This window comes from Neopsephotus bourkii, unplaced genomic scaffold (assembly GCF_033783945.1).
Source record: "Neopsephotus bourkii isolate Nb327-2 ecotype Australia unplaced genomic scaffold, CSIRO-AGI_Nbou_v1 NB_1767, whole genome shotgun sequence".
In the NCBI taxonomy this organism is placed as follows: domain Eukaryota; kingdom Metazoa; phylum Chordata; class Aves; order Psittaciformes; family Psittacidae; genus Neopsephotus; species Neopsephotus bourkii.
The window spans coordinates 500,569-524,749 of record NW_026902241.1 but is presented as its reverse complement, the minus strand read 5'-3'; positions in this window follow the sequence as shown (position 1 = coordinate 524,749).

The window sequence follows — 24,181 nt, the reverse complement described above, 5'->3', positions numbered from 1 at the left end:
TGGGACAGTGCTTTGGCTCCCCTTTGCTCACCTGTGAGCTCCTTTTCCCTGCGCGATGCTGTGGCTGTGTCAGAGAGCCATGGGGTTCCGCAGTTGCCCACTGCTCACGTGTCTGTAGTCTGTCAAACTACATGAAGGTGATGAAGGAGCGCGGCTGCCACATGCCAGCATGCCAATGAGCTGGAGAGAGTCTTGATTTTTGAGGGTACCAGAATGGCCCTTGGCTGCCTTGTCACCTGGTTGTGCTGTGTCCTTTGCTAATGTGGTTTCCTACTTGCTGGCCTGCATCTTAATGGAGTTCTTCAACCACACTAAATGATTGTAATAACTTTTGCCTGTCTAGACAGGGCCTTACTGTGTCTGATTAGATCCCAGCCTTGTGGCATGCATCGCTGCCTGTTTCTTATAAATGCAATGAAGGAGAAAAAAAAGTGCATGTTAATAGTACTTACTCTGTTTTCTTGCTTTGCAGTGTTAGTATAAAATGTTTATAGGTGTTTACTTTTTTTCCTGGAGAACAACAGTTTTAGTCAAATGTCTCTAGGATGCGATTTAGAAGTGAACTGCCTATCTCCACTTAGGAAGGAAAAGACAAATATTCTAATTGAGGATATTCATTGGGGCTCCATTGAAGTCAGTTGCAGAAGTTTGTTGCTCACTCAAGTCAGTAACTTTTTCTCACTTCTCTGAATCATTAATAAAATTAAAAGTAGGAAAACTTCTTGGTGCTTATTTTTATTCATTACTGCTTTTTGGAAGTGAAAGAAGTTGAATTTAACTTGATCACTCTCAATATTTAAGTCTCATAGAGTGAAGATTGTACAGAGCAGATTTCTACTGTATTTTTAATTTAGTTTTTTTTGTTTTGTTTTGTTTTTTCAATTATTGTTGAGTTTTAGAGAAACTAGTCTTTAAAAAATACTGAGTTTGAGATAAATTTGGTAGGCAAGAGGGTCTATCTTGTCTTTTTCTTCCATGCCTTCCCAGAAAAGAAAGATTTGGATTTTAAGGTCTCTTAATTAAAAAGATAAAACATCTCAGGGTAAGAAACAGACTTCTAGTTTTGATTCAGAAAGTAAATCAGACGGTACACACAACGTGCGTGCTTTTCAGTAGCTCTTGTAAGTGTTTTAGACCCTGTATCGCAGTAATGACTGCTTCTGTGTTCCTTATACTGTTAGGATGGATTTAGACTTAAAGAAGAAAGGAAACATGTCAAAAAAGTTAGCAGACCCTTCTGGTGTCCCACAGGAGTGGGAAGTAAAACTACATTTTTTGGAGCTGGGGGAAGCAGACGCAGCTTGGCTTGTGTGCAGTGTCTGCCCAGAGGAAATTCCTACTTTATAGTGAGAGAGTGGCCAAGGACTAGAGCATATTATTCTAATTAAATCATTTATATTGCATCATCGTCATTTGAAAGGCTCTGTGCATCTTCTCCGTGTATAAAAGTGAGAGTTATAGACCTGTTCTGCAGGGACGCTGTGAAGAGTTTGGATACTTAAATGCCAAAATGCCTTCTTTAGTTGATGCTCTAAAGTTTAAATTGCTGATTTGTTTTGATATTAGTCAATTGAAAATGTTCTTAGAAGCTATTACCTCTTATGAGGTAGGAGGCATATTTATGTGTATATGATGAATTAGTTTCCCTTATGAAGCACCATAATATTAATAAAATAGCTTTAAAAATGAAACACTAAACGCTGCTCTGTAAAAGTAGGACATTCACCCCGCATTCTAGTTAGAGAAAGCAGTCTAATGCAGAAAGGCTGAGTCGTGGATCTGGAGCTGATGTTGTTGTAGCCATGCTCCTGCCACAGAGTGTTCCTTTAGGCCAGTTGGTGCAGATTTTATCTTGACTGCCCATAAATGCAATCTGCCCATAGATACAGAGAGATTGCACTTTGACATGGTAGTGGTACCAATAATTAGTGTATAATTGTCATGATTTCTAATAGTGTGAGATATTTGGCAGTGTTAACTCCCTTTAATTAACTTGTGTGATCGTTGTATATATGACAGCAGAAAGAAGAGAAACCTGAACCATTAAGATTACCATTGTTTGGACTGCAAAGCTTGTTAAGTAATTATAAACTTTCAAGCTTTACCAACTGACTGCAAAGCATCTTGTTTGAAAAAAAAAAAGAAACTGTTAAAACTATTTACTTTTTTTCTGTGGTTTTAAACCAACAATGTTTTATTTGAACCAATTATTTTATATATTCCCCTTTATCAGATCGAGAGGGGGAAAATATTTGCGTAAAGATGTTCAAGTTTTCAGATAAGTAATACATTGCTTAGTTTCAGGTGTTTCAGTCTAAACTAATCAAGTTGAAATCATCAATGAATACATACCTGTGTTGCGTTGACTTGCCCTGAATGTGAGCTTTCTAAAATTGTTCTGATTGTGATTAGTTTGATCCTCACGCTTCTTTCATTCAAATTTGTGTGCTGGCTTATGTTCAACTCCATCCCACTGCTAACCAGGAGGCATAACTGAATTCAGTTTGAAAGGATTCTGCTTCCATGAGCTTTCATTTCTTGTTGTCAAACAAATGTATGATCTGACTCTATAAACCCCTCTAGTTGTCTATCACATTCAGCTGTTGGTGGAAGAATAGGGTATGTGGGAGATACCTACCCCTGCTTTTTATTCTCCATGTTATCTTCAACTCAGCATCGGCTTTTGAAGAAGGTGTTAAAAAAGGGAAGGAAATTCTCAGCCTGCTGTATACATTGCAAGCAAGAGGGCATATTGTCTCTTGAAGTCCAGTGAGTTTTTCTAACGCTTTGATGATGCTCAAAAATTACGGCAGTTAATTATTTCTGTAGCAGGAATACATTTGTTCATTTAATTGCACCACGCTTTTTGCATGCAAGCTTTGAAGTTCCAGTTGTGATAGTACTGGTGCTAAAGCCAGAAACCAGTGGTGGAAGAGATCTCTTGTTTGAGATTAATTTTCACTGACAAAATAGCCTGACCACAGTGATTTCAGTGTAGCTGTTTATCCACATAACTGTGGTCCCCATTTGGCATGCTGTACCTATAAAATCCTTTGTATGTGGAAAAATGTTAAACGGTGCTAAATGCTATTATGTTCTTTCATTATCAAAGCACAAATACCACCTGAAAAGCTGTTATGAATAATTGTGAGTCTTTTTCTTTTCTTTTTTTGATAGTGCAATTACTCATGCTGACTTTTCTTTTTCTTTTAACTCTTTCTTTGTCTGGGTTTTTGTGACCTCGTGTTTATGATCTTGCTATGAATCTTTCCCTCTCCCTTGGTATGTTTTATTTGGTGAGAGTATCTGTTTATATAATGCCAGTAAATGTATCGGACATTTGATAAAATAAGATGCTGCTAGCAGGCAGCATAATCTAAAAATATCCCTCAAGGATAATATAGATTGCAATTGGTAATAGAGATTGAACAAGGGTTTAGCATGTCATATCATGGCTGTGATTTTTATTTTTTATAATTACTCTGTAGGCTTCTGGCTTTCTCTGCATCTGTGATTTACTTATCTCAAGCCAGGTCAAGGCCAACACAACATTACTAAGGTTATTAAGGTTCGTCTTCTGACTGGCAAAGTGATAAAACTATTATTTTAAAATTTGCAATTGAGTTGACATTTCAGGGACATAAAATGATGTGAACTTTGATTCTTGGCAATCATGATATAGGCTACTGATGTGTGTTGACACTCCCTTCTTGTTGAGCAGATACGTTGTAGTTGGCATATTATTGCTAATGGCTCTCAAATTCCTAACAGTAGCCCCGTCCTACCTTTGCTCTCATTATTAACAACCCGCTCCTAGGCTGGCAGCAGGCAGGGAAATTGTAGGGTAGTGGGCAGTGAACTGTTATATCAGCCATTTGAAAGTGTGCAGTAGATAGGAGCAAGGCCTAATTAACAGCTCAAATTGTGCCATTGGGAAGTATCTACACGTGCATAGGAGTCTTGCAGTCTGGTCAGGATTGCCTTGATTATTTTACTGGGTAGTGTGGATGCTTGAACCCCAGTAAAAATACTGTGTATCTGATTACTTCTCCAGAATCAACCCCTTCATAGTCATCACAAAGACTTAAATGCAGTGTGTCTTCCTAAAGACCAGGTCAGCTGAAGTTTAAACTCAGCTAATGAAATCTGTGTTCTAGTTTTTTTTCCTTCTTTTTTTTTTTTTTCTGTTTGGTCTAAAGAAGTAGGAAAAAGGAGAGTTGTGCTGCTTTTTCCATTACTGAGAGAGAATTCACCAGAGCACCTATCTGAACTGAAGTCAGTCCATGTTGGTTGCTTTTAAACTCTGACTCATGGACTTCCTTTCATCAGCAGTAAAGGCTTTACCTGTTTACCTACCCTCTATTATTATGAACAAAGTACCTTTTTTTTGTTGTTGTTGTTGTTGTTTTCTCAGTTATTGACGTGAGCCTAAAACTGTAATGAAATGACAAAAGGAATATAGAACAAAATAGGAAACTTGGAACCAGTGTTCATGAACTGCTTTGTTTGCTGAGGTGTAGCACAGATGTCACTTACTTGAAGAGTGTTTGTTTCCTAAATGAATGAGTAGTGAAAGATAGGTGTTAGTATTTTCTGCCATTCTAAGGTGATGAGGTCTTCTTCGTTTTGTGAGGTAGTAGAAGGCCCTCAGAAGAAAGTTATGAGATGCATATATTGTTTAATCTTCCTGTTGAGGTATGCAACAATATTATCATCAGTACTGCCTAATGAAGGAAAAGAAAGAGTTGAGTGTTACGGTAGTATGTTTGATGCTTAACGATTAATTATAGCATTAATTGCTAAGAACTACCTTAAGGTAGTTCTTTCCTAAGCATTGCGCTTTTTCATAACACTACCAAGCCTGGGTCTTTGAGAAATGTTTTCATTTACCTTTTTTCTCTGTTGGGAGATACCTTCTAGACATCCTCTTTCTCCCCTCTATTTCTTTTGGATCCTGACAACTGCTACATTTGGTCATGGAAAAGACATTTCCCATAGTGGAGAACTACATTAGAAAAACAAATCACTGAATAGTTGCAGTTCTCTTGTTTGACAGTTTATGGAGCAAAGGCTGGCTATGCACCATTTAGCGTTCTCCAAGACAAAGTACCCACACAGTGCTGCCAATTTCATTAGAGAGCTACACCAGCTACTTTTAAAATTTGGTCCTGTTTACATAGGAATTTCAGTTTTACTACCATACCAATCAAAAGGTTATTGTCTGCACACAGAGAGTCAACTGTTTTTAGCAAATCTGCCTATAAATCTAAGTAACCAGTAATTAAATGGAAGTCTGAACACCAGGCATGGAATAAAACTGAGAGTCTCCCTGTGGGTTACAAGGTTATTCTTACCATGGGCTGGTTTTAAGCACCAATCAGCCAAAAAATAAATTGTAATTCATCATTAGGACCTACCTTTCCAAGAACCCGAAAGTTAAATTTCAGCAAAAGGTGAGAGATGACTCAAGGAACAAAATGGTCACCATGAAGTGATGATTTTTTTTTTTCCTATCAAGGAGAGGTAGCTGGAATTGGTGCTGCTTTTCCAGTTCATGGAACACAAGTGGGAGTAAAAGCTGGGTGCTTGGGGATGGTGTCTGGAAAACTACATCCAAAAGCTTTGCTGTTTTCTCTGTTACAGGATAAGACTCATACTGGTCATCCATATCTATCTGCTTTTCCCCTTCCCTCCCATTTCCATGGCCCAAGATCCACAACAGGACCTCAGCAGGTTGAGAAGCAGGGTACAGAGTTCACATACTATACACATGAATTATATGTCCACAGTGTATCAGGCTTTGCCAGAATCTGTCTATAGCCAAGACATAATGTATAGCAACACTTTTTTAATGAGGAACATGCGTCTGTTACACGCTTAGCAGAGGATATTTCTGGAGCAGTGTTAAGAAAATATGCTTTGGTTTTACAGTCCCGTATCCCTCTGTCTGTCTGTAGAGATGTCATTTTTGAGTCAAAGACCAGACACAAGGACTTTCAAAGGCTGTAAGTCTTAAAGCCAGATAGAAGCCTTGGAGCTCTACCTACTGTAAACACAGTGTAAGTCTCATTACCCGCTCTTCTGCTTCCCACACCCACTCACTAAACAGACATGCTGTTCTGAGTGTTGAGGAAGTATTTCCAAAGAAACACTTCAATACAAATGCTGTTTTGTTTTGGAAGTATCACACAAATATGTAAATTTCTAATTTTCAATAGAAAAGCTGTTGTGAAGCTGTAATTCAAAGCTAAAATCAAGTGTATGCTTTAGTTAGACTCTTATTTCCAGCATCTTTCATCACCTTCAAGTGGAAAACTTGGTCAAAACATAGACACTTGAGTAAAAAACTGGCCTGAAATGTTTTTTGTTAGATTGATAGGTAATGTTTATTAATGGCCCCAGGATTGAAGTGAAGGCTTGAAGACAAAGCTGTGAGTGTGACAGCAGCTCCCTCTGTGTGTTTTGGAGAAGGCAGCTGGGAATGAACTCTGCTCATGTCTTGAGCCAGCACGAAGCATTATGAACACTGCCAGCATGTGCCGAGCCCAAGGTAATGGCACAGAGCTAAAGGTGATGTCCCTGCGGCTCTGCAGTTTATTAGTTTGGACAAGAGCCATATTAAGTGTTCAAAAGGCTTTTGGTTATCTCTCAGTGTGGGCAGGGATTGCTTGTGTCTGTTCAGTACGAGTTTGAACCTGTCATCATCATAACCTATAGACGTATTCTGTGTTTCTACATCTTTGATGAAACTGGCATCGTTATTATCTTGCTTCTCTTTGACTGCCTTTGAATTTGTTAATTGATTTTTCCTTTTTTTTTTTTTTAACCTTGCAAAACTTGCCTCGCTGTGTAGAAATACTGAAAGAGGAAGGAGTTGATTCCTGATCTGGTGGCTGTCTAAGTTCAAAACACACAAAGATCTTTTCTGGACAGTGTTTCACCTCCTTCATCAAGCTGCCTTGTGTGAGTCCTTTATCCTTAGACTAGGCAGTCTTCAGCATAAAGCTTCTCGGAAGCAGTGTTTTTATGTGTGAAGGTAGGAGAGAAGTTTTGGAATCGATGTAATCACTCCCTTCTTCATATGCAACTGAGGGCTCCTTTGTTTCCTATGCTACTTTGGTCTGCCTTGGAGAGAGCCTTTGGGAAAAGATACAATGGTATAAGCATTTTTTCTGGTGTACATGTCCAGCCATTATGTGCTTCAGGCTCTGTCTGCTTCAGCTGTGCTTGGATGGCATGTTGCGGGTTCCTCTGGGAACAGTTGCCAGATGACCTGAAGAGGAAGAGGTGCCAAGACCTTGTAGCTGTATACTAGAAAGTTGCCTTGAGGGAATGGTGGCTTAGCACAAGTTAGAGATGTAATCCTTATCAAGAGCACTAGCTAGATGCTTTGTTGAAGTTGAGAATCAGGTGATGCAGACTTTGCATCTGCTCAGGTTATGACTGTCAGCTAGAGAGCTGCAGAGAAGACCTCTAACAGGCTGATGGCTCTGATGGTTTTCCCGTAAGGCATCCTATTTGTATAACTTGCATGAAGCAGCCTTCTGCAGAGTGTCAGGAAGAAAGAGTTTGACTTAGAATTACATAGGTCCTTGGTTCAGCAGTGTATCTTTGGTTAGGCAGCAGAAGGCATAGTGCTGTGCATAGTGAACAGGAGGGAAGGTGTGTTCTTCCTCTCCCAAAGAGGTGTTGAGGGTGAATTCCTCTTCTACTCTTGTTCACGGTTTGTGTACAACATTTATATTTGGGAGTTGCAGTGATGGCCTGGTTTCTTCCCATGCTTTGGGAGTGACTTTGCATGATGGGGCCAGGGAGCAGTTCTGCACTGTGTCACATGTGGGGTGTGCTGCCAAATCTGGCAAGTGCCCTTTGTGTAACACCTCATGCCCTTCAGTGCTGCTGAGGTTGCTGCCAACCCAGGCCCATGTCTAGCCCTTAGGCATCAGGGCTGGTCACCCTTATCTGGTGCTGCAGGTCACCCTCAAGTATTGAGAGGTCCCTTGGCCAGCTCCCTCCTCCTATGGCTCCCCTGCCCATGTGTGGTAGCACCTTTAGGGTCTTGTACCCCTCACCCCTAGCTGACATCAGGGTGATTGAGCTCAAGGTGTTGTCTGTTTGCCTTCTTATCTAGGAGCAAAATAGGTCAAAGTGTGTTTGGGATGCTGTTTCAGTATATATCAGAATATGTTTCATTATTTTGCTCTACAGATATTTTAATGCTCTTACACTTTGGCCTGTGTTAGGATAAAAATAAGTATAGGGCTATCAGACTTTCCCCGCAGGACAAAAATTCCGTTTTCCAGCCACCTCTGATTATTTCCATTCTGCTGTCTGGAAAGGATCTGGAGACAGTTTGGGATGCCAATTTATAATTGACTTGGGAAAAAATTATTTACCCTCCTGAGCCTCCTTAGTTGTGTAGCCAGTGGCATGTGATCAGTAAGAAATCTCATGCTAAATGATTTTGATGCTCATGGAAGGACCTTGAGACCGTGAACCTCATCCTGGGTCCTGCTTACCTCTATGAGCAGTATTTGTAGCTGTGGTGGACTGAACTGCCTGCTTGTTGTAGAGCTTTGTGTGGTGGGGGAAGCGGTGAAGGACCATTAAAAACATGAAAAGGGCATCTGTGCTCCTCAAAGTGCCTTGTTGTCTGCTTACTTCCTGTGGGAGCTTGGATGACCTTGCAGCTTCTAGGTCCAGCAGTGGTATCTCCAGGTGTCAGTGGGGCATGCTCCTAGCTCCTGCAGTTCTGAGGGTGCCTGTGAGTAGCATCTGTAGCTCCAGCAACAAAGGGAGGAGTGCACCTTGGGCCCCAAGCTACTGCTGCTCCCAGAGCTTTCTGTCTGATCCCTGCTCTACAGATGGATCCAGACTTTTCTTCAGCTTCTCTTACATACCAGGGCTACATACATCATCCTGCATACCTCTTTAATCCTATTAGGGCTGTGTTTAACTGGGGTTAGGATTTGTCACTAATGAGTGTGTTGAGGTTAGTAATTTTCAAATACAGTTTTCTAACTCTCAATTAAAAAGGTGGTTAACTTTTTATATGGAGAATTTAAAAACTCCAATTTTTCATTTAGGCTGGCTGCAAATTGTAAAATCGGGACTCATGGGTGTACAGAATTAACATTCTTAAGAAATATTGTAAAAAGTGTTCTTCATGGTTAACATTTAGAATTTTATTTTAAAACTTTATGTGCGTTATGCTATGCTGGCAAATTGAAAAAATATTGAATCCTTATATGGAGAACCAACAATTTCCCACAGCCCTGCTTTTACAGTGCTGAACGCATTTCATTTCGTGTGTGATTTTCCCCAGTTGCCAGCTGACTACATCATACAGTTTTTTTGGCTTGTTCTTTCTGTCTTATGACCATCAGCAGATATTTTGAGTAGTATATTATAAAGCCACAGATCCTTTTTGCTGCCTTGGATTTCTCCTGTTACTGCTGGTAATGGAAAAGATTTCATTAATTTTGTGGCATCACTAAGTGTTTCAGATGAGGCTTCGAGAGAGCCTTTGTGCGTGACCCCAGCACTCGGCACCGGTTACCCTGAATGCTGGCAAAGGAGGAATGTGTCTGACCATCTCCAGTGCATTCTTCAAAAGTAGCGCGGGGTTGCTCTGGAGAGGAATGAGGAAAAAGATTGGTACTTATAAACAGTTCAAGATGCTCTGCTAATCCTTCAGGATGATCTAAGCATTGAAGAGATGGGGCTGAATTTGAGGCATACTGATGAAACTGAGAATAACTGGAGGAAAGAGGAGATGGGACCAGGCACAGGGGGTGATAGTAGTGGTTGAAGACTTAGTGTTTCCTGGAAATATAGACTGACCACCAGGAACTGCATTATAGAAATTGGGTAGGGAATAACATTGCTGGTCTGTTGCAATTTTTGTAGGGTTACATAGAATCACAGAATGGTTTGGGTTGGAAGGGACATTAAAGATCATTTAGTTCTAAACCCCCTGCCATGGACAGGGACACCTTCCACTAGACCCGGTTTCTTGAAGCCTTGTCCAACCTGGCTTTGAACACTTGAGTGATAGGGCAGCCACAGCTTCTCTGGGCAACCTGTTATTCAGTAGACATCTGGATTATTGGCTTCAGGACTGGGCACTGCAGCAGTAGGAAGGAATATGATGTATATAAACGATCAGGCAGTTGCCAGTAATCTGTAAAGATTTATGGTGTTTAGGACCTTGCCTGTATTTTGAAGAGTTTGTAAGATGGTAATAAGTGATCATGTACTGAAGGCTGATTCAAGTGGAGTAAACTAAGATGTGAACATGGGGTTAGCTTAGCTTAATGGTGATAGGGAGACGGCTAGCATACTAATTGGCATACCTGAAAGCTATAACCCTTGTGCAGAGAGGCTGTTACTAAAGACAGTGTGAGGGATTATGAATGGTGACAATTGGAAGTAGTAAGCTTAGTAGCAAGTTTAATCTGAATAAAAGGAAAAGCATCTTCACAGTTAGATCTCATAAGTAGTAGGGCATTTCTTTGGGGAAAGGATAGGAAACCTGTCCCTAGAGACATTTAAATTTAGGCTCTGCAGGACCTCAAGATTGTGCGTTACTGGGAGGCAACCCTTCACTGGCAGGATGAGGATTGGCTGCAGTATTTGGCCATCAGCAATGCTGTTATGATGAAGTGTTTCCTGGAATGATACCCAGGGGTTTAGTACAATAAAACATTTGGGGTTTTGTTGGTATAATGCTTGGGTTGAAAATATCTGTGATGAATTGTCACTGTCAAATATCTGAGTCAGCGTTTTTATTAGAGAACATGTCCTGCAGTATCTCCACATGCAGTTATCTGTGTAGAGAGGGTTTCACCCAAGGCTAATACTGATAGATCATTCACTACACTTTCTGTTGTAAAGGACAGTGTGTATTGAGGACAAGTGTAAAGGGTGTCTTTTATTACTGCTTTCAAATTCGCTTTTAGTCAATTACTTTTGTCCTTTTGCACATTATGAATGTTGAATCGCAGTCATACAGGAGAGGAGGTATTAATTGCTGAATTCAAACTGAGACAATTCTTAATCAGTTGCTACTTCTTACTTGTATAAGACTGGTATAGAAATGAAGACATTTGGCCTGCCACCTATAAAGAGTAACAAATATGGCTGAAACATCACAAAAATTTTTATGGTTATTTAAAATACTTATCTTTTACTGCTTCTTATTCCTCCATCACAAGGTCATAATAAAAGATTTTTCCAGTTTCTGAGCTGTGCTCAACCAATAAGCCTGTTTAAACAGTTAGTTTCTTTTAAACCAATTTACTTTGGTTTGGAACGGTTCTTTATTTCGTCTGATCTACATGTTGACATTGTTCTTATTTCTTGCAGTATTTCATGTTTCACTGGGACTTCTGTCTTATACGGAAGACAGTGTCCCACATAAAATGTTTGGTAAATATTTCAAGCAGCTTTGTGGAGCTAACTGATTTTGTGTCTCAGGATGGGAACTTGATGTTAATTTTTGTTTGCTTATGTTCTCTATATCCTCTTAAGACAGAAGATTCTTACTGTGCACTTATCATCCTCAGCCAAAGAAAGATCTTTTTTATGGAGAACTTTTATGTTTTGCTGATGGCTTTTTTCTTTCATCCTATAGATTTCTTTGTAGAATTGCTATAGTTAGGTTGTTAGTAGAAGCTGAATTTGTAGCACATAATTTACTACATTGCACTTAATATGATGGGATGAAGTAATATTAATAATATATTCATCATTGTTTTGAGTAAAGGTTTTTCCATTCAGTATTGGCATTTTATTATAAGTATATATATTGTTATACTTACTGAATGTGTTAATGACATACACATAGTTATAATAGTTTTTATATAAAATCTTGCAGAGAAAAGATAGAAAAGATATAAATGGTGCCCTCAAAAGTTCATGGGAAGTTTATGGGGAGAGCTGTGTCAGTAAAGGTACAGTAAAAATTCTTTCTGCTGTACATTATCCTGGTTCCTGCCATGCTTTCTGGACCGATTTTGACATAGGAGCCATAATCTCTGAAGCTTTAAGCGCTAAACCCTGAAAAGCTCCAAGTTTGTGGTTTTGCCATGTGAGCTCTTTGTTATCACATGGGTAACAGAAATTCCCTTTTGCATTCCCTGCATAAAAAGTGAGTCAACTGGAAGCATATTTGTCCTAAACCACATCAGAGTTAGCGTCTGAATTAAGACTGTGTAATAGGTCCTTTAAGAGTAAATTTTTACAAAATGGTTAGTTTTTTTTTTTTTGTTAGTTCAGATATAATTTGACAGCTCTGGTTTCATCCCTATTAAATTTACTGTTGTGTTTAATCTGAATGAATCAGAGTGTGGTTAATTTGTATGCATCTTAATATACCCCTAAAAACTTCCGTATGGAATTTGGGTTAGATAAGAGTCCAGGAAATGAGAACAAGCTTTAGATGTGAATGACTGTAAACATGCTTAAAAGGGTTATTCTGTAAGAATTAAATAATGCTTAGAGTTCATTCTCCTGGTAATTTTTTTTTTTTCCTTTTACCGAACATGGCAAACACTGTAATTTGAGTCCTAAAATCCAGATGCTTTGCTGCCTTGTAGTAGTAATTCAAGAACTATGCTACGTTACATAGTAAGGCAATAGGTGCTATGCAGACAAGTCAACAAAACTCTTAACTTCTGGAGTAGTTTTTTAGTGAGTGGGGATTTTGTGTTATAGCTGATTTGGAATAGGAAGTGATGCCTTTGACATTGCTCTAGGTCACTGCCCTGAAGGCAGGGTGCCAATTCCCTGGAGTTTTTGCTGTGGAAAAGCTGTTTAGTTGATCATTCTTCAGCAAGTGAATGTTGCTGCTCTCTGCCTGTCAATATGGTAACACTGTTTTTTCTGATGCATCCTTTTAAATTTTTAATTATAATAATGGCTTCAGCTGAATGAAACTGTTGGTTGCTCCAGTGAGCCCCGTATATACCCAGATCTAAATAGACGACTGTTTCCACTGATTTAGATGGTAGCAGACTTGTGCCTGGGATTATGCCCATGTTAACTAGCTGCTCTGGTTTAGAGTTTATGTGGTAGGAGAATGTCAGCTTGTTATCCAGTTTAGCAGTCCCATATGGGTTTGTAGTTATTTTGCAAAAAGAAACGCATTTCAGCTTGAGATGTTGTTCTTGGTTGTTCATTTGGTTTGTTTTTACTTTGTGCAGGCAAACTATTCTATTAAGTAGTAAGTATTGTAATTACAGTAGACCTCTTCTTTGCTTTCTGTTTCCCAGAAACATTAAACATATTAATCTCCTGATGCTGTTAATCTGTTCTGTCAAGCTTTCCTGATGCATCCTTTCTTTTCTTGGTTGTGGATGTATTCTTTGATATTTGTTGTTAAGGCTTCGTGGAGTTTTATGGTTCTTTGAAACCACCAAGGTAGTGGCTTGCTTTGTTTTAAAGTCCATTTTGCAAATGGTTGGAATATGGTTTGATACAAACCTCATTGTTTTTTTTTCAGGTTTTTAGCAGATTTATATTGTACTCTGTGTTTGCCTTTTCTGAAAGGCAAAACCATTGAGGAGGAAAATTTCTAAATTATGAAACATTCCCTTAATGCTTCATAAATGGCAATAAAGACAGGCTGTGGAGTGTGTGCAGCATGATCACGTCAATGAGACCTGGATTTTTTGTTTTGTTTTGGGGGGTTTGGTAGATTCATTAATGTTTCCTCAAATCAAATTCTGCAGGTTGCATCCCAGAAATTAGTTTAAACTTGTCAAGTAACAAAGGAATCCCTCCAAAAGTAACTTGCCAATCAAGGTATATTAGACTGAGTATTTTAATAATTAGAATTGATGAAATGTTGAAAGCATCCTAGGAATAAAGGGTTAATCATAGGATACAAACATTTCAAGATGTTTCTGGAAAGTAAGTTAAGTAACCCAGGAGCAGTAGCAATATGGGATGGGTCACAGATTGTGGCCACTCTTTCAAGCTCTGCGGATCAGACAGCGCTGATACGTTACAGAAGTGCAAGCTGAGATGCAGAAAGTTAAATACAAGCTAGTCATGGTGCTGTCAGCAAACATAAATGATGTAATACTAGCATCATTAGCCCAGTGCAGGATAATTGGCTGGTAAATGCATGTTGGTTATTTTCTTAATTTTTAACCCTCTCGGTTCTAGAGTTTGTCTGTGTCAGGGCAGTGTCACAGAAAGAGGCTGAAGATCTGCCTGGTGCAGAAGCTGGTCCTTTGGGTAAGACACAAAAATGTACTAAAGGAAAAATAAAAGTTTTGACAAGGTGTTTGTTGTTGCTTAATAGATGAAGTCACAGTCATCAATAGACTGAAGCCAGTCATCCCTGGTTGTTGAGTTTCTTAATAGATTTGACATTGCAGCATGTGCTCTGCCTGAAGACCATTAATCTGAACTTTATGGGACCTTCAATAAGCAAAGCTGTGAAAGATAGTATAACTCATGTGCTGATTGCACTTTTCATCCCTGTTGTTTGAAATATTTAATGTGTTCTTTTTCTCCTTTTCAGGCTACAGTCACCCTTGGGCTCTTAGTATTTGATGTAGTTGAAGCCTACCTTTATGCTAGCAATAAAACAGTTCTGAGCACATCATGTTACTAGGAAGGCTGGCAATCTGAAGCCATCATCTCATCTTTCTTTGTATAGACATGCCTGTGGATAAAATAATGAAATCAAATTTTTCCAGGTCATCTCATAAAGGTTCAAGAAAACTATGAACTTATTTTTCCTACTGTCCCCACCCACATTTTATATGTAGATGTTCAGTGTGTGTTGAAACTTCCCCTCTGTGCCCCTCATACAAGTCGCTGACTTCTAGAGTGTGACTTCCGCAGAGTTGTTCGTGGTAATCATGATTTTTTTCCTGTTTTAAAAAGCAAACAAACAAACAAAAAACCCAAACAAACAATGCTTTTGGTTTTTTTTCCCTTTGCCAGTTGTAGCAAGTCTTCTACCCCTGATAATCCCATCAGTTTTGAGTGGTTTTCAAAAGACCCCAAGGGAATTTTTCTGAATCTCCTCTCTTTCACACCTTTTTGGCCACTGATACTTAAACCCTAAAAAAAAAATAATAAATAGCTTGTTGGTGTGCCAGGTGGTTCATTGGGCAATTTGTGAGATCATTAAGATAACTCTCAATGGTGTTGACACCCTTGTGTTAACAAGAGTGAAAGGAGGAGGACTGAGGCTGGAGCCTTAACTTAAAACCAAAGTGGATTTCATCACCATTTGCCTTTTGCAAATGCTGTAACTTGCTTTGTGGGGAAGGGATCATATAAAGTAGTTTTTCTCTGCTGTTACATCCTGGTGTGGAGTGCATTAAAATCAGTAGAAGTCTCTCCATCAGTCTCTTAGCAAGCAATGCCTGAAACCTTCTTGTAATGCACAACTAGGTGAATGCTGCATATTTTTCTGTTGCTATTGCATAGTAATTATTGGATGATCAGAGCTCAGATAAAAATGTAGCAGGCCTGTGCTGATGCTCTGGTGCTTCCACCCTGAGTCAGCCCAAGGGAGATGCAGAAATAACCACTGGTGGTTGGCCTGTTGGGCTTCACCCAGCCCTCAGCCCCCTCCTCGCTCTTCTCCTGGCTGCTCTCCTTGGGTTCAGGTTGCACTGCCAGCAGCAAGTTTGTTAGATGGGGGCTGGAATGCATGGGATGACCAGGGAATGGTAAAGTGTAAAGGGAATTCAGGAACTGAACAAGAGAAGGATCTCTCAGATTAATGTGCTGCTGCAATATATGTACCAACTGTAGATGCAGTCTGTGTTTAAAAGGAATTAAATGGTTAAGTTCAAAATTCTTTGTATGCTGAGCATGGTCTAGATGGTTTGTAGCTGTGAGCGTGCACAAGGTTTACTTACAAAATTGATTTATATGTTCATTTATGCTCTTCAATATTGAGAACAGGCAAGGAATTAGCAGTGTTGCATGAGCTGCACTAGCACATTTTTCACCTTATATGGAGAATTGCCTGCCACTTATCAGGCAGGGTCAGATTTGCTGTTATTGTTGCATTCCTTAAAGTTGGAAGCAATCACGTTTCTCTGACTGGAGTCAATTCGTAAGCTTATGTTTTTGCAATTTGAATACTGTTATTTTCATCCAGGAATTGTTGGGATGGGCAGTGCTGCTTTAGAAAAAAATAGCAGCGTGCAAATTTTCACTGCTGTGTTACAGAGTTCATTCCTCAGCTCGGGTGGAGAAACTTAGATGCTTGCAAGGGAAAATATGTTTCTGTTTGGAGTTGTATGGAGTTCGCCTTGGCTGCCTCCCTTGGTCCTGTAGAATGCAACAGGAAGAAAGATCTTGGAGAGCGAAGGGCAAGACCTGCAGATTGAGAACCTGTGGTATTTAAGGAGGGAGACCTCATTGCTTTGTGTTGTCTTTATTTCTGCTGGTGTTTGAAGCAGCCTTTTCATGGACTTGTTTAGACAGTGGCTGACAGTTGTTGGCTGTGAAGTCATCTACCTTATGTAGAAATAGCTACGTCACAAATTCATCATCTGAGTGTGAGGTTAAATAAGTGGGAAATATATAAGTGGAGATGAATCGCTTGTTCAGTCACTGGTATCTCAGATTAGAGAAGCCAGAGAAAAGACTGAAAGAAATGCCTGAAAAATTAAGAGGGTAATGATTATGAAATATCCTATCATGATAGTGTAAAAGTACAGCATGGAAGTGCCAGTGAAGGCTATGTTCACTGAAATACTTGAGTTTGGAAGGTAGGAGATCAGCATCAGGTCTGACTTCTTGAAGTCTTTAAAAATTAAATACTTTCTGTTTGAAATATTCCTGGGACTATGGCATTTGGTAAATCTCACCTACTGCTGCTTCTTTCTTTATGGTGTGTAGGCCATTATAAATTTTTAGAGTGCGTGCTCCACCACTGTTGGGATTTGAGTTTGCATAGTGTTTGGAGAGATTTTTCTATGGTACTACTTGAAAATGGTAGTGATTAGTTGAAACGATTAGAAAATCTGACCTGAAATTGCTGTTGCTGATTTCAGTTTCGTGCAGATCCAGAAGAGTTAACTGGAAAATGATACTCAGGTTTTTCTTGCTCCATAAAGGCAATGTTGGCTGTATTTTTTTTGAATAATAAGACGTAAGGAAAAAATCATGAGCCTAGGAACATTTGAAGCCAACAGAAACAAAAGGGTAGTTTATATGGCTAAATACTTTGAAAAACCAATGTTTGAAACATTTAGCCAAGTGGTTGCACTGAAGTATCTGTGCAATTTTGAAGGGGAAGGGCAAAGATATGGATTTTTATTTTCTGTTTGCTTATTTGTGGTTTTCCCATTCTTACCCTTTTATGGCTGACCAGAAAAGAACCAGACTTCTTATCATGTATAGAAGTAAAAGATCTTAAACTATATGTACTTATTTTTAGGACTCCACCCTTGGGCTTTGGATTTTACAAACAGCTATTTCAGTAAATTTACGTCTATATGGGGAAACTGGCAAATTGAATACTGTGCAAATCCACATTTTAAAAAAAGCAATTGCTATTATAGAAGGTAAATGATATCATAAAAAAGCCAAGTAAAAAAAAAATGCATTTTTGTTTGCTACTAAGGGAATCATCAATGCTTCCTGCTGGCTTCTGCACCCTGCTATTGGAGATTCTGGTGTGCAAATGGTTTAAATAATGCTAGGTTTTGTGACTGGCTGGCGCTGTATAATACTGGGACTGGGGTAACTTAAATGTACAGAGTGTGAGCCAATCTCAGGGTCCTTTCTGAGGCAGAACACCCACTGAAATCACATTTAAGTGTCATCAGTGAAAGCTTTGCCAAAGAAATCACTATGGATTTGACCCCAAAGTTATTACTACTAAATTTCGTATGTAAGCCTTTCATTATTGTGTTTTTTAAGAATGGAGTACTTGAGTGAATCCTGGAATTCATTATAACTTTAAGTTTTTAGCAGGGTATTGGCCTCTTAAACTACATTTCCTTTTTTTTTTTCTTTTTTTGTTGTTGCTTAAAAGGAGCTAGAAAAAAATACTCTGTGGCTCAGATCTGTTTCATCTCGGGCACACAGTCTAGTGAAGTGGCTAAATTAGGAGCTTGGTCTTCTACCCTTTCCGTGTGCACATTAGAGAGGGTCATATCCAGAGGCGGTTTTCACAGAATCATAGAATCATAGACTAGTTAGGGTTGGAAAGGACCTTAAGATCATCAAGTTCCAACCCCCCTGCCATGGGCAGGGACACCTCGCTCTAAACCATATTACCCAAGGCCTCGTCCAACCTGGCCTTGAACGCTGCAGGGATGGAGCATTCACAACCTCCCTGGGCAACCTATTCCAGTGCCTCACCACCCTAACAGGAAAGAATTTCATCCTTATATCCAATCTAAACTTCCCCTGTTTAAGTTTTAAACCATTACCCCTTGTCCTGTCACTACAGTCTCTAATGAAAAGTCCATCCCCAGCATCCCTGTATGCGCCCTTCGGATACTGGAAGGCTGCTATGAGGTCTCCACGCAGCCTTCTCTTCTCCAGGCTGAACAGCCCCAACTTTCTCAGCCTATCTTCATATGGGAGGTGCTCCAGTCCCCTGATCATTCTCGTGGCCCTCCTCTGGACTTGTTCCAACAGATCCATGTCCTTTCTATGTTGAGGACACCAGAACTGCACACAATACTCCAAGTGAGGTCTCACAAGAGCAGAATAAAGGGGCAGGATCACCTCCTTCGACCTGCTGGTCACGCTCCTTTTGATGCAGCCCAGGATACGGTTGGTTTTCTGGCCTGCAAGCGCACACTGAAGCTGGCTCATGTTCATTTTCTCATCGACCAGCACCCCCAAGTCCTTCTCTACAGGGCTGCTCTGAATCTCTTTCTCTGTTTTGTTTGGTGTCATCTTCTGACTGTGACTCACCCACCCCATTAGCCCCAGGGGTGGTGTAGGGTGCACTGATACGGGAACCTGGAGGGATGTGGTTGTCAGTAAAGGACCTGTTGTGATTTGTGCTATAAGCAGTGGGTAATTTGTTTCAAAATCCTTTTGGGGAGTCAGTGGGTTGTTTTTTTAATTAATTATTTCTTTATTTTCACTTTTTCCCATGGGTGATGGAGATTGGCACTTGAGCTGTGTCCTTTGGTATAGAAAATTGCCTGTTGCAGCAGGAGCCTTGTGAGGTCTGCAGTCTCTCTTGCTCTCTCATACACTTTGTATCTCTGGCTTTGGTGCCTTCCTGCAGCCTGCGGGTTTCATTTTGAATCTTGTATTTTGTGAGTTGTGATGTGGATGGGTGGATTATATGATCCATAGACCCTTCAGACCAGATGTCTGCAGTGCCTGGCTGCTTGTGGCATGACTGGCTGAACCAGGTGGTCTTTTCCTGTCCTCAGATCCCAAGAGAGGGATTTTCAGCACACATTTAGGTTAGATGTAAGGAAGAAATCCTTTACTGTGAGAGTGGCAAGGCACTGCAACAGACCACTCAAGGAAGCTGTGAGTGCTTCATCCCTGTCAGTGTTCAAGGCCAGGTTGAATGGGTCTTTGAGCAACCTGGTCTAATGGAAAGTGTGCCTGCATGAGGCAGGGGGGTTGAAACTAGGGGATCTTAAGGCCCTTTCCAACCCAAACCATCCTAGGCTTCTATGTTTCATACTTCATCTTGCTAAAAATGCAGTGATTCTGCCTTTCAATGTTTAAAATGTTGAAGCAACAACAGAAAGGGTGGGTCATTAATGTTTTAAAACTGTTTTAATATGCGTTCACATGTCCAGTGCATCATACAATATTATGCATAAAATATATAGATAGAGGTAGTAGGAGTACCTTTAAGCATTCCTTCCATACTCCAACATCATAATTTCACCCATGTTTAGTTCTTGCTAGCCTTCAATCATTAATATAAAATAATTTCAACAGTGTTTTTTCTGCTTCAGGCTGAAACCTCTTGGAAAGGTTTTCAACAGAACTTCAACTGTTATTAAAAGAAAGTATTACAGAATATTAGAGACGTTTGTCAACTTTATTTAGCCAGCCATTTCTTCAAAGAGTTGATATAGCTTCAGGGAGTTGGGGGGGTGAGTTAAGATGCTTTTGCAGCCCCATAGAAATTAACTCAGATTTGCCAACCTACCAGAGCTGGTAAAAATTGTTATCTGCATGTGCTCGTAAGAGTAGGTTAGAGGATTGCTGATACAATCTCTGAATACTCCCACTTTATAAAACATGCTTCAACCCCACCAGCATCTGTCTGTGCCTGGGGTGATGAGTATGATAGGTGGTACTGAACACCCAGCTGGGTAGCTCCATGGTTCCCATTGCATCTGCTTTGTCAGAGGAAAAGGTATCTGGGTGTTTAATAGTCTTACAAAGTCAGTAAATCTTTATGCCAAGGCATTCTTAGACAATAATTGAAAAGCAGTTGAAATCACTACTGTTTTATTAGTTATTCGTGCAGTTGATTTCTGATGGAGCTGGGAGTAGAATTTATACTCTGTTCCATAAACTACTCTCAGGAGTGCCTAGGATGAGAGGTGTGATGGCCAAAGTTAGGGAACAAGGTTTGACAAATAACTTTGTCTTCCACCTTTCTTTCTTGCAGATTGCAGGGAGGCTCTAGTACTGCTGGGTTCAGGGTTTTACTGATAATTCTTTGTTATTTTAAAGTCGCAACTCTTGGAGTCATGACTTCCATAGAAGGGATGGATCTATCTATTTTATTTAAAAATAGCTAAGCATGACAATACTACTGGAATGTTTTATGAAGATTGAAATAAAACAACAAAACCAAGAATCTGATATATGTTATCTTTAAACTATTGAAGAAACTGGGATGGTATTGGCAGGTGACTTGAGGCTGATGGCAGGACTATGGTCAGGTCTGAGTCATTCTGTAGGGTGGGAATGAAGTTGCTGCTGCTATGTCAGCATTGCTCTGGGTCTAAAGGCTTCAGGGACTTTAGATTCTCTCCTCCCACATTCCTCTTGTTCTGTCACATTTATAATGGCATTGATAACTCTTGCTTCTCCCCATCTTAAGGGCTTTTAATGTATTCAGCTTACTCAGAAAGCACAAAATACTCCTCCTTGTGAGAAGTACTTTAGATCTTTGCTTTCTCCGTTGTGATCCCTGAAAGGCACCAGGAGGTTTTCTGGAAGGGAAATTTAAATTTGGGCATGTGAGGTGGAAAAAGAGAGAGAAGCACTTGCCAGTCTTTCGTGTTGGCCAAGTTAGTAGGCTAAGAAATAGCTCAGGATTGCAACAAATAGGTAATTGCTTGCTGAGTATAAATGACTAGGTTGTTTGCACAATCTCTCAGCTAATCTGTTGTGTTAACCATGATGAAGAATGGTGTTTTGTCTCCCTTCTAATTTGTATTCATATTTCAAACCCAAAGGTGAATGTTACCATGGATGTCCTAGCAACCTGCAGCAGCCGTGATAGACCATTTAGCATTTTCAGCCTCTTCAGGCTATTTGATATTCTGAAAGGACTGTTCCTTAGCACTAAGACTGCCTGTCTCAAAGCATGCTCCCACCAACAAAAATGCCACTAATTAAAACTTGTACAAGTGGAAATGTTATCATCAGCATCAACTTTATGCTTTTTATTTGTAAAAAAACATAAGGGTTGTAGAGTGAAATAAAACAAGCAGTTCAAGACCATGGGTTATAAAATCTTAGATAAGACTTAATCAATATGGAGAATTACAGGTTTGTCTGTTTGGCAGCTGGAGTTAGCAGTGAGTAACTTCCCAGGGAGTTTGCGTGCTGAGGTAAGAAGGAAAACTCTAGTGATTTCCTTAAATGTGTATCCTGATGTGCTGATTTTTCACAAACATACTTAAGCAAAAAGATGAAATTTCAGCCTGTGTTTCAGGTTAATATTTTGAAGTCAGTTTTCCCCAACATTTCTGTTGCTTTCAACCAATTATGAATGTCCTGATGAAAACACAGAATTAAAACACTGGGCTGTTTTCTTATGCATGACATAAGGTACTTAAAAATTATGTGCTGGATGAATGTGCTGGAAAAGGGAAAATACATACAAAAAAGTACTTGGAAAAGTATAAGATAATGCAATATATTCTGAAGCACTTCTTATAGCATGTTACCTGTAAAATGTAGATATCTAAGTGTTAAATTTGGTGCCTACCACCAAGTGTGAGCAATGACCTGTTGATAATGCTTCTAGCTTTATGGAAGTCTGAGGCTTGCCTTTCTACGTGCAACTTTTTTGGCCTTTTTAGTTAGCTTTGTCAAGGATCTCACAGGCATAGTATCTAACTTATTTTCTACAAAAGGTTTTAATTTCTTTTGGAATTTTGCCTAGGAAATTAAGAGCTTCCTACCCACAGATCCTTAGCAGCAGTGCCTTCTGTGGGTTTTTCCTGGGGTATTCAGCCTGAGTTCTGTTAGAGAATAATGTCTCTGTTTCTTTAAGCCCATAACATTGCTTTATATAGATATGGCCTGGTTTATAGTGTTGCTTTAAATACACAATAAGAGAGTTCCTCTCCATTTCAGAAAACATTTATGACTGATCTCTGCCCGGCTAGGAATGTTTATTTTCTTAAGTTGCTTCACTGTAAAAATGTTTTGTAATTGAGAATCCCAAGCTGGTGATGGGGCCTCACTTGCACTCTCTGCAGATTCAATCCTTTCCCCGCTAGAAAGCTGTGGTCTTGTGATGGACCTCACATAGATGAGGCTTAGTTCTGGTATTTCTCTGTCCCTTCTCCAGTGATAACTCTCTTTTTAAGTCTGCATCATTGAACTGATCTGTGGGTATTGGCAAGAGCATCAGAAACCTCAGTAAGGTTTGATTATTGGTCCCAGTCCTTTGCGATAATGTAGGCTTATCTTTTTTTTTTTTTTTTTTTTGCTATAACTTAATGATGAAATAACCTTGAAATAAATAATTTTAGAAAAAAACCACCTTTCTACAAGCAGGCACAATAGCAACAGAGAAGGGGTTCACACTGGGTTGATTCTGGATGTTCTTAGAATGGCATGCTGATGTAGGATCAGCTTTCTCCCTTGCCTTCTGCTGATGGCACGTGTTGCTTATTCATTAAGTTAACAGAGGGCAATAGAAAAATCCTTTCTAACCATACACCAGGAGTTTGCAGGCCTGTGGTGTGACCTGCATAGTGGCTGGTCCTTTGAAAGTGAATAAATAATGCAAACTACGGAAAGAAGCATATGCAGGAGAAGAGATGATCTGAAGCATGTAATTTAGGATGTGGAGGAGAAAGCTCTGCCTCTCCCTCCTTACCCTGCCCAGCCTGGCTGTCCAGTCTGCCCCATATCTGCCTTCCTAATGTCCCTTTCTAGTGACCTGGAGAATGAATGGGTTGCTTGGATACGTAGAGTCGAGTCACCAGCTTAATGTACCACCTTGCCGGAGGCCTTCCTGGACAGAAGGAGATGGAGCAGGAGAGTTATTTGTTTGAAATCACCTGGGGATTGGTGGTTTTGTATTGACCTGTGGGAAGGAGATGGCCTCTTCCTTGGTTACAGGGCAGTAAGCAAGGAGAAGGTCATGCCAATGGGATGCCTTCTTTTAATGTGTAGAGACCAGGAGGGGATTTTCATGGAGAAAAATTAGCCAGTCCTTCTTGCTGTTCAGAGCATCCCCAGACAGAATTGTGACCCTAAGGGCAGGTGAAGCACGAGCTTTGCCAAAGTAAGGGCAGTGTGAGCTGTGGTGCACAGATACAGTTAGGGAAGGCATACTCGTTTGTCAGGGGTGGAAGACTCATGGTCAGGCTGTAGGGCAGCCTGCAGCTGGAGAAATGGTGATGAGAGCTTAAAAAATAATGAGGAAGCCTATAAATAAGGTTTTCTCTTTGACTGTCTTCCTAGGTGGCAGACAAACCACTCGCTGCATGAGAGTATACCTGGTTTCAGTTGTGGTATATACTTAATGCTGTGTACATTCCTGTCAAGTATCAGTGTCGTCCTTCATTGCTTGCCCAAGCCAGCTAATTCATGACTGCAGTTCTTTGGCAGGGCTTTGCAAGCACATACTGACCTTCCAGCCTGGGTTTTTTTATTTTGTAAAAACACAGTAATTAAAAATATTAAATAGGTGGCTATGAAACCCAAGGCAACAAAACATGAGGCTTCCTAAAGAATTAAGTGAAATAAAAAATACCTCAGAAGTTTTAACACTGAAAGTCTT